At 34.8% G+C, this 10,000-nt stretch overlaps 2 protein-coding genes across 2 annotated transcripts in view; one reads left to right on the top strand and one right to left on the bottom strand.

Annotated features, from left to right (window-relative positions):
* The window catches only part of LOC137629398 (myogenesis-regulating glycosidase-like), a 75,048-nt gene that overhangs the window by 57,086 nt on the left and 7,962 nt on the right, over positions 1-10,000 (bottom strand). The gene's annotated exons all lie outside the window — the stretch shown is intronic.
* LOC137629382 (histone-lysine N-methyltransferase, H3 lysine-79 specific-like) overlaps positions 1-10,000 on the top strand; it is a 12,422-nt gene that overhangs the window by 1,173 nt on the left and 1,249 nt on the right. The gene's annotated exons all lie outside the window — the stretch shown is intronic.

The following is a 10,000-nucleotide window of genomic DNA, read 5'->3' as shown; positions in this document are numbered from 1 at the left end:
AACCTGAAATAAAAAGGAGATATTTGATGATAATCAAATAGAATTGTTTTCATCTGATTTAGTAAAATGATTTTCTATATTGGGCAATAAACATAAATTACTATAATGTATTCAATGCCCCATGATTGAGTAGAAATTTTGCTTAAAAAGTCAAGAATTCAGTAGATAGAAGTAGATGGAGCCAGACGAAAGTTGATGATAAGAGAAACAGACGTATTTTAACTGGTTTGATCAAATACTTTAAATTAGTCAATTAAAATTAATGATAAATAACATGTTCAATGATGCATGATTGAGTATATTCATTGCTTAATCAGTCAACGGTTTAGTATATATAAGTAAATTGAGATAAGAGATCTACTGAATATTATTATTAGCTAAGCCAGAACCTTAGTTGGAAAAGCTTTATGCAATAAGCCCAAGGGCTCCAACATGTAAAATAGCCCAGTGAGGAAAGGAAATAAAGAAACTAATAGAATAGCGTGCCTAAGAGTACCCTCAAGCAAAAGAACTCTAACCAGAGACAGCGAAGACCATGGCTAAGAGGCTATGGTCTTTCCCACGACTAGAGAACAATGGTTTGATTTTGGAGTGTCCTTCTCCTGGAAGAGCTGCTCACCATTTCAATTTGTAATGTAGAAGATCAGAGAGAGAGAGAGAGAGAGAGAGAGAGAGAGAGAGTTGTTTAAAACTGAGAAAAGAGTGTTTCTCAAAACAGAGAGAGAGAGAGAGAGAGAGAGAGAGAGAGAGAGAGAGTTGTTTAAAACTGAAAAAAAGAGTGCTTCTCAAAACTGAGAGAGAGGAGAGAGAGAGGAGAGAGAGAGAGAGAGAGAGTTGTTTAAAACTGAAAAAGAGTGTTTCTCAAAACTGATAGAGAGAGAGTGAGTTTCTGAAAACTAAGAGATTGACTCTCAAAATGAGAGAGAGAGAGAGAGAGAGAGAGAGGAGAGAGAGAGAGAGAGTTTCTCAAAACTTACGTAAAACCGTAAAATGTAGCCCGGGAAAAAACTTTTTTCCTTCCTAATTGAATTCTGACCTGCCAATCACCAGAAAAATATTAACATAAATTTGACAAAAAGAAAAAAAATTCGATTTTTTCATTGAACGAGTTTAAGATAATTTCCACCTTGAAAATAGAATGAGAAACGAATATATTATTAGATACAAATCCTTATTTCTCCGACAATTAAACGAAAAATTTAATTTTGATAAGCTCCCTCTCTTAAATTTCGACAGATCATTAATAAAAGACACATCATTTATCTCAGTAAGATTGTAGTGGTGTGCTGGAAAGGTTCCTGACTCACAATACCGGGGTCAGGAGTTCAATACCGGGGTCAGGAGTTCAATCCCTGCTAAAATTAGATATTATTTCAGTAGAATCCACAATATTATCATAAGTCAATGTCTGGTATTCTTTGGTCCTACCCAGGGCGGAAAGGTTTGCTGTGTACTAAGCATATATTTATACACACACCTACACATACGCACACACACCCAAACACACACACACACAAATATATATATATATATATATATGTGTGTGTGTGTGTGTGAGTGTGTGTATGTGTGTATACAGTATACTGTATATACATGTATATATTTACTATTTGCACATATATATATATATATATATATATATATTTGTGTTTCCAGTCTCTCGAACATTCCTTGCCCCAGAACTCTGCAATTTTCGAGCGACCTCCAAGAAAATCAGCTCATCATTTCTTTCACTGGAGTCAAAAGCGAGGTTTTGATAGCTCTAGCAATGCAACCTTCATATCTGTGAGTTAAAGAGTCATTTCTGAAGAATGAATCCACTTCTAAATTACTTCCGGCCTAAGTTCGACTCGCACACTTAATTCCCTGATTTTATGTAAATATCTCGTGATTATGAAATGTTTTGAGATTACGTTTGGCTATTAAGTCTTTTCTCTCTCTCTCTCTCTCTCTCTCTCTCTCTCTCTCTCTCTCTCAATTACTACAGAGTTTGTTTATTCGCGTTGGCCTACATTTGAGATCTAAAGAAAATATATTGTATCTTAATTTCATAAAAAATATTTTAGACATTTCTGCTTCACGACATTTCATGTAACACTGTCCTAACAGTTTGATTAATGCAAACAGTATCAATAAAAAAAGAAAATTTTCTTTAAACTCCACATTTTTTCGTAATGCATCTGTAGATCAAAAGTAAACAGAGAGTACCATTCAAACACGTCACCCAGTCAAAAGCAGCCATTAATTATAATTCAAATACATCTGACAATCAGAAGCAATTAGAAGTTACAATTTAAATGCATTGACCAATCAGCAGCAGCATAGCACAGAATTCCCATTTATTGGCCAATGAGATGTATTTATAGGATACAATAACAGAAGCTTCCAGAGGTGGCAATTTAGATATATCTGTCAATCAGAGGCAGTGAGAAGTTAAAACTCAAATACATCGACCAATCAGCAGCAGCATAGCACAAAATTCAGATTTATTGGTCAATGAGATGTATTTAAAGGATACAATAATAGAAGCTTCCAGAGGTTGCAATTTAGATACATCAGCAAATCAGAAGCAATTGGAAGTTACAATTCAAATGCATCGACCAATTAGCAGGAGCATAGTACAAATTTTTAATTTATTGGCCAAAGAGAAGTATTTAAATGTTACAATGCCAGAAACCTCCAGAGGTTGCAATTCAGATACGTCGGCCAATCAAAAGCAATTAGAAATTACAATTCAAATGTATCGACCTATCAGCAGCAGCATAGCCCAAACTTCAAATTTATTGGCCAATGAGAAGTATTTAAAGGATACAATACCAGAAACTTCCAGAGGTTCCAATTTAGATACATCAGCCAATCAGAGCGATTAAGTTACAATTCAAATGCATCGACCAATCAGCAGTAGCATGGCACAAAATTCAAATTTATTGGCCAATGAGAAGTATTTAAGTGTTACAATGCCAGAAACTTCCAGAGGTCCCAATCTAGATTCATCGACCAATTAGAAGCACCCAGTATAAACTTTAACCCCAAAAATTGCTGCGTATATAAAATTCCATTGCAAAGGTATTTTTTTTATCATCAGTGCAACTGAAGTTGATGCCCTGAGAATGAAAGCAACATTAAAATTGCAATTTCTTTTCGAAATTGCTTTTCTTTTGATGCGAAATGAGCCCCTTTGGTCAATGAAAATTCTCTCACCAACAAAAGAAGAATATCAGGTTTGACCGATTAAATTTTCATAGATATTCGATAAGAAATGTCATTGATGTTTGCTTGTAGAATGAAACAGGATGTATTCATAATGCCTTTTGTTTTGACTGTACCAATAATTCTGATGATTATGAAATATGCTGATGTCTCACAGGATTGTAAATACAGGAGAGGGGGTTCCCAGCCCCCTCGTCCCGTCCCTTTTAGTCGCCTCTTACGACACGCAGGGATAACGTAGGCGCTATTCTAATTGTTTTTATGCCCCCGCGGCCACAGGGAACGTAGAGATGAGAGGTCCCCTCTTTTGTTTCATTTGTTTGATGTCAGCTACCCCCCAAAAATTAGGGGAAGTGCCTGGGTATATGTATGTATGTATGAAATATGGTAAACAAAATGAAGCTCTGAATAAAGATTAGATTCATGAATATCATGGAATAACTGAGAGAACGAAATATCCATGGTGAGCAATACCTATAAATCTTAGAGACACAAAATATTGGATGAAAAGTCAGTGCTGTCAAATTTTTATCTTTTATGTCTTATTGTTGCAACATTTTTGTTTCCAGGGGCTTTTCTGTCTACACCTGGATTTTGAATTCACCGGTTCAGACAAATTGAGAAATGGCGAGACTTTTGACTTTAACTATTCAAAGGAAACGAATATCTAAGTTTCAAATAATTATTATTTTGAAAGATATTCCGTGAACAAATTACAAATTACAGTTGAGTTGTATTTAATTTTTTTAAATACATTTTAATGATAATGTTTTTATATATCGTTATAGAACAGTATTTGCTGTAAATAGCTTTAATTTTTGGAGTCACTTGTAAAACATTTGACAGAAAATTAACGAGAAAAGTGATGTTTTGATAAAGAAAAAAAAAAAAAAACCACCTCAACTATTTTTTTTTTTTTCAGATCAAGATTTTTTGGTCACACGTTCTGAAAAGTTGATATATGTGAGCTTAGAAATTGAGAAAAAACATTAGCTTTTCATTATTATTTTAGGCATTAACATATCATTCTAAGGACCAATGATGCTCATATGTTTATTGTAATGTAACTTATGCTATACATAAGAAGTGATTTAGGTCTATTTACGTTTTATATAAATAGATATTGAATTAGGGTTATATGAATTTATAAAATTTGGTATATGGATTATTATTATTATTATTATTATTATTATTATTATTATTATTATTATCAATTGAATATTTTTTATCTATTTATTATTATTATTATTATTATTATTATTGTTATTATTATTATTATTATTATTATTATTATTATTATTATTATTATTATTATTATCAGCTAAGCTACAACCCTAGTCAGGAAACCTGGAGGCTATAGGCCCAAAGGCTCCAAGATGGAAAATAGCCCAATGAGGAAAGGAAAATAATGAAAAATAAAACAGTGTGCCTGAGTGAACCCCCAAGCGAGAGAACTCTAACCCAAGACAGAGGAAGACCGTAGCACAGAGGCTATGGCACTACCCAAGACTAGAAAACAATGGTTTGATTTTGGAGTGTCCTACTTCTAGAAAACCTGCTTGCTATTTAAATTTGTAATGTAAAAAAATCAACAATTACTTGAAAATCTTCCATTGTAGCATATGATTACGTAAATAAAACATCATATTTGCATTGGAGAGAGAGAGAGAGAGAGAGAGAGAGAGAGAGAGAGAGAGAGAGAGAGAGAGAGAGAGAGAGAGATATTATCACACTTGCTTATATATGATGTGTGAACATGAAGTTAAAGATTTGAAAATACGTGCGTCATAATTTTGAAACAGTTTTAACTTTTAGTAACACAAGTAGCTCATTTTACCTGATCTATCATTAAACATAACCTTTGAATTACAGTGTATTTGAGAGAGAGAGAGAGAGAGAGAGAGAGAGAGAGAGAGAGAGAGAGAGAGAGAGAGAGAGAGAGAGATTAACTTTTTTCTCCTAACAAAACTTCCAGTAGAAAAAATATATCAACATTAACAAAAGTGATCTAACATTGGTTAACTAAAAACAAGCATTTTATAAGATCTCCAATACCAACTTACAGATATTAAGGAACACTGGAATTCATAAGAAGAATTATTAAACTGAATTGACCTACGAACTTCGAGAGTCACTTCAAAGAGATAATAAGGTTTCAATGTCAAAGCCTTTTTTATTTCCATTTCATCTAATATATCGTTGGTGGAAACCAATAATAAGGCCATTCGTGGAAGGAGAGAGAGAGAGAGAGAGAGAGAGAGAGAGAGAGAGAGAGAGAGAGAGAGAGAGAGAGAGATTTTTACGTTATTTTCTTTACATTTTTTCCATAAACGTTTACAGAATGAAAAAAAAAATGACTTTAGTATCGTCAGTTTTGTTTTAAGAAATAAGACTTTAAGATTAGTGAATATTCAAAGTAATATCTTTTCAAATGAAAAAAAAAAATAAATAAAAATAAAAATAAAAAAAATGAAAATGAGAATTGGCCAATTTAGATCATCAAGATACAACTAGCAATGAAAGATTGCATTTAGGTAAATATAAAAACGAACAGATTTTTTTATGCTGGTGTTCACTAAGATATGCGAGTACAATCTCTGCTAATTAAGTACGTGAAGCAACACGAGTCTGTCCCTAAATATTGAATTTATTATAGTCTTAATTTCGATGCTTGTATTACATAGACCAATTTAAGTCGCATTACTTAATTATAATCGGAGACAAACATTGATGGATATAAAAATAATCAGATCGTAAAAATCGATACTATTACACATGAGTCATGTGTAATGTTTACTTGACAAGCAAGTTAGAAAATTCAATTATTACTGAACTTATTTGAAATATCCAAAGTATTTGAAACATTCAATAAAATTGAAGTGTTCAACCAAGATGAACTATCCAGCCAAGTAGAAATATCCGACCAAGTTGAAACAGTCAATCAAATTGAAATATTCAAACCAGTTGAAATACTCAACCAAGTTGAAATATCCAACTAAGTTGAAATATTCAGGTAAGTTGAAACATTCAATAAAATTGAAATATTCAACCAAGTTGAAATATTAAATCAAGTTGAAATATCCCGCCAAGTTGAAACATTCAATAAAAATTTAATATTCAACTAAGTTGAAAATTTCAATAAAATAGCAATATTCAACCAAGTTGAAATATTTAACAAAATTTATGTATTTAACCAATTAAAATATTCAAAAAATTTAAATAATCAGCCAAACTAAAAAATACAACCAATTAGAATATTCAACTAGATTAGAATATTTAATCAAGTTGAAATATTCATTCAAGATAGAGTATTTAACCAAATTGAAATATTCAACGAAATTGAAATATTCAACGAAATTGAAATATTCAACGAAATCAAAATACTAAAGAGAATTACAAAACCACCAATTAAAGCCATAAAAAGGAAAAACGAAGAAATAGAAAATTTAAAACACATTTTCACATCTATGTTGACACTTCTGTCTATTGCTGCTAACACGAAGACTTCTTATCACCAGAAGTATCATCTTTTGATGAAGCATAACCCTTTCTTCAAAGACGACCCCCTTTTTTTATCTTCTTTATTACACCTTGTAAAAGTTATCAGACTCCTTGAAGGATTTCTTTTGATGTTTCCTGTGAGGTCCAAGGAAGAATTTCAGGACTTGGAAAGGTATGCTATTAGTCTTATTCATGACTTTTATAATTGAACCTTTTATTTCATAAGGTCAAATATCAGATCATTATATTTTTCCATCTTTCTCCTGATTGATTTCTTATCAACTTTGATATAGAGACACCAATAACAGCTTGATTTTTACATATCCTGAGAGGCATTCATTTAGACTACAGAACAAGGAATCCAATAGCATGGGTAAACCCTACCAACGTCTAATTGAATTACAAGGTTAAAAAGGGACCATCGAAGACTATGTTTTTTTATGTAGTCTACGAAGGGATTTTGATACAGATTCTGCTTCGTCCTTTTAGGAGTTAGTAGAAGCGAAGACTAATTCGTTTTCTGATGTAGTCTACGAAGGGTTCTCAGTACAGCCCCAGATTCTGTTTTGTCCTTGTAGGAGTTAGTAGAAGCAAAGACTAATTCGTTTTCTGATGTAGTCTACGAAGGGGATTTTAATACAGCCCCAGATTCTGCTTCGTCCTTGTAGGAGTTAGTAGAAGCGAAGACTAATTCGTTTTCTGATGTAGTCTACGAAGGGGATTTTAATACAGCCCCAGATTCTGCTTCGTCCTTGTAGGAGTTAGTAGAAGGGAAGACTAATTCGTTTTCTGATGTAGTCTACGAAGGGGATTTTAATACAGCCCCAGATTCTGCTTCGTCCTTGTAGGAGTTAGTAGAAGCGAAGACTAATTCGTTTTCTGCTGTAGTCTACGAAGGGGATTTTAATACAGCCCCAGATTCTGCTTCGTCCTTGTAGGAGTTAGTAAAAGCGAAGACTAATTCGTTTTCTGATGTAGTCTACGAAGGGGATTTTAATACAGCCCCAGATTCTGTTTTGTCCTTGTAGGAGTTAGTAGAAGCGAAGACTAATTCGTTTTCTGATGTAGTCTACGAAGGGGATTTTAATACAGCCCCAGATTCTGCTTCGTCCTTGTAGGAGTTAGTAGAAGCGAAGACTAATTCGTTTTCTGATGTAGTCTACGAAGGGGATTTTAATACAGCCCCAGATTCTGCTTCGTCCTTGTAGGAGTTAGTAGAAGCGAAGACTAATTCGTTTTCTGATGTAGTCTACGAAGGGTTTTCAGTACAGCCCCAGTTTCTGCTTCGTTCTTGTAGGAGTTAGTAGAAGCGAAGACTAATTCATTTTTTGATGTAGTCTACGAAGGGGATTTTAATACATCCCCAGATTCTGCTTCGTCCTTGTAGGAGTTAGTAGAAGCGAAGACTAATTCGTTTTTTGATGTAGTCTACGAAGGGGATTTTAATACAGCCCCAGATTCTGCTTCGTCCTTGTAGGAGTTAGTAGAAGCGAAGACTAATTCGTTTTCTGATGTAGTCTACGAAGGGGATTTTAATACAGCCCCAGATTCTGCTTCGTCCTTGTAGGAGTTAGTAGAAGCGAAGACTAATTCGTTTTCTGATGTAGTCTACGAAGGGGATTTTAATACAGCCCCAGATTCTGCTTCGTCCTTGTAGGAGTTAGTAGAAGCGAAGACTAATTCGTTTTCTGATGTAGTCTACGAAGGGGATTTTAATACATCCCCAGATTCTGCTTCGTCCTTGTAGGAGTTAGTAGAAGCGAAGACTAATTCGTTTTCTGATGTAGTCTACGAAGGGGATTTTAATACAGCCCCAGATTCTGCTTCGTCCTTGTAGGAGTTAGTAGAAGCGAAGACTAATTCGTTTTCTGATGTAGTCTACGAAGGGTTTTCAGTACAGCCCCAGTTTCTGCTTCGTCCTTGAAGGAGTTAGTAGAAGCGAAGACTAATTCGTTTTCTGATGTAGTCTACGAAGGGTTTTCAGTACAGCCCCAGTTTCTGCTTCGTCCTTGAAGGAGTTTGTAGAAGCGAAGACTAATTCGTTTTCTGATGTAGTCTACGAAGGGGATTTTAATACAGCCCCAGATTCTGCTTCGTCCTTGTAGGAGTTAGTAGAAGCGAAGACTAATTCGTTTTCTGATGTAGTCTACGAAGGGGATTTTGATACAGCCCCAGATTCTGCTTCGTCCTTGTAGGAGGTAGTAGAAGCGAAGACTAATTCGTTTTCTGATGTAGTCTACGAAGGGGATTTTAATACAGCCCCAGATTCTGCTTCGTCCTTGTAGGAGTTAGTAGAAGCGAAGACTAATTCGTTTTCTGATGTAGTCTACGAAGGGGATTTTAATACATCCCCAGATTCTGCTTCGTCCTTTTAGGAGTTAGTAGAAGCGAAGACTAATTTGTTTTCTGATGTAGTCTACGAAGGGGATTTTAATACATCCCCAGATTCTGCTTCGTCCTTGTAGGAGTTAGTAGAAGCGAAGACTAATTCGTTTTCTGATGTAGTCTACGAAGGGGATTTTAATACAGCCCCAGATTCTGCTTCGTCCTTGTAGGAGTTAGTAGAAGCGAAGACTAATTCGTTTTCTGATGTAGTCTACGAAGGGGATTTTAATACATCCCCAGATTCTGCTTCGTCCTTGTAGGAGTTAGTAGAAGCGAAGACTAATTCGTTTTCTGATGTAGTCTACGAAGGGGATTTTAATACATCCCCAGATTCTGCTTCGTCCTTTTAGGAGTTAGTAGAAGCGAAGACTAATTCGTTTTCTGATGTATTCTACGAAGGGGATTTTAATACATCCCCAGATTCTGCTTCGTCCTTTTAGGAGTTAGTAGAAGCGAAGACTAATTCGTTTTCTGATGTAGTCTACAAAGGGGATTTTAATACAGCCCCAGATTCTGCTTCAACCTTGTAGGAGTTAGTAGAAGCGAAGACTAATTCGTTTTCTGATGTAGTCTACGAAGGGGATTTTAATACATCCCCAGATTCTGCTTCGTCCTTGTAAGAGTTAGTAGAAGCGAAGACTAATTCGTTTTCTGGTGTAGTCTACGAAGGGTTTTCAGTACAGCCCCAGTTTCTGCTTCGTTCTTGTAGGAGTTAGTAGAAGCGAAGACTAATTCGTTTTTTGATGTAGTCTACGAAGGGGATTTTAATACAGCCCCAGATTCTGCTTCGTCCTTGTAGGAGTTAGTAGAAGCGAAGACTATTTCGTTTGTTGATGTAGTCTACGAAGGGGATTTTAATACATCCCCAGATTCTGCTTCGTCCTTGTAGGAGTTAGTAGAAGCG

The sequence above is a fragment of the Palaemon carinicauda genome, chromosome 37 (assembly GCF_036898095.1).
Source record: "Palaemon carinicauda isolate YSFRI2023 chromosome 37, ASM3689809v2, whole genome shotgun sequence".
Classification (NCBI taxonomy): domain Eukaryota; kingdom Metazoa; phylum Arthropoda; class Malacostraca; order Decapoda; family Palaemonidae; genus Palaemon; species Palaemon carinicauda.
The sequence above is the reverse complement of the archived record's forward strand: the minus strand, read 5'-3'. Positions and strand labels throughout refer to the sequence as shown.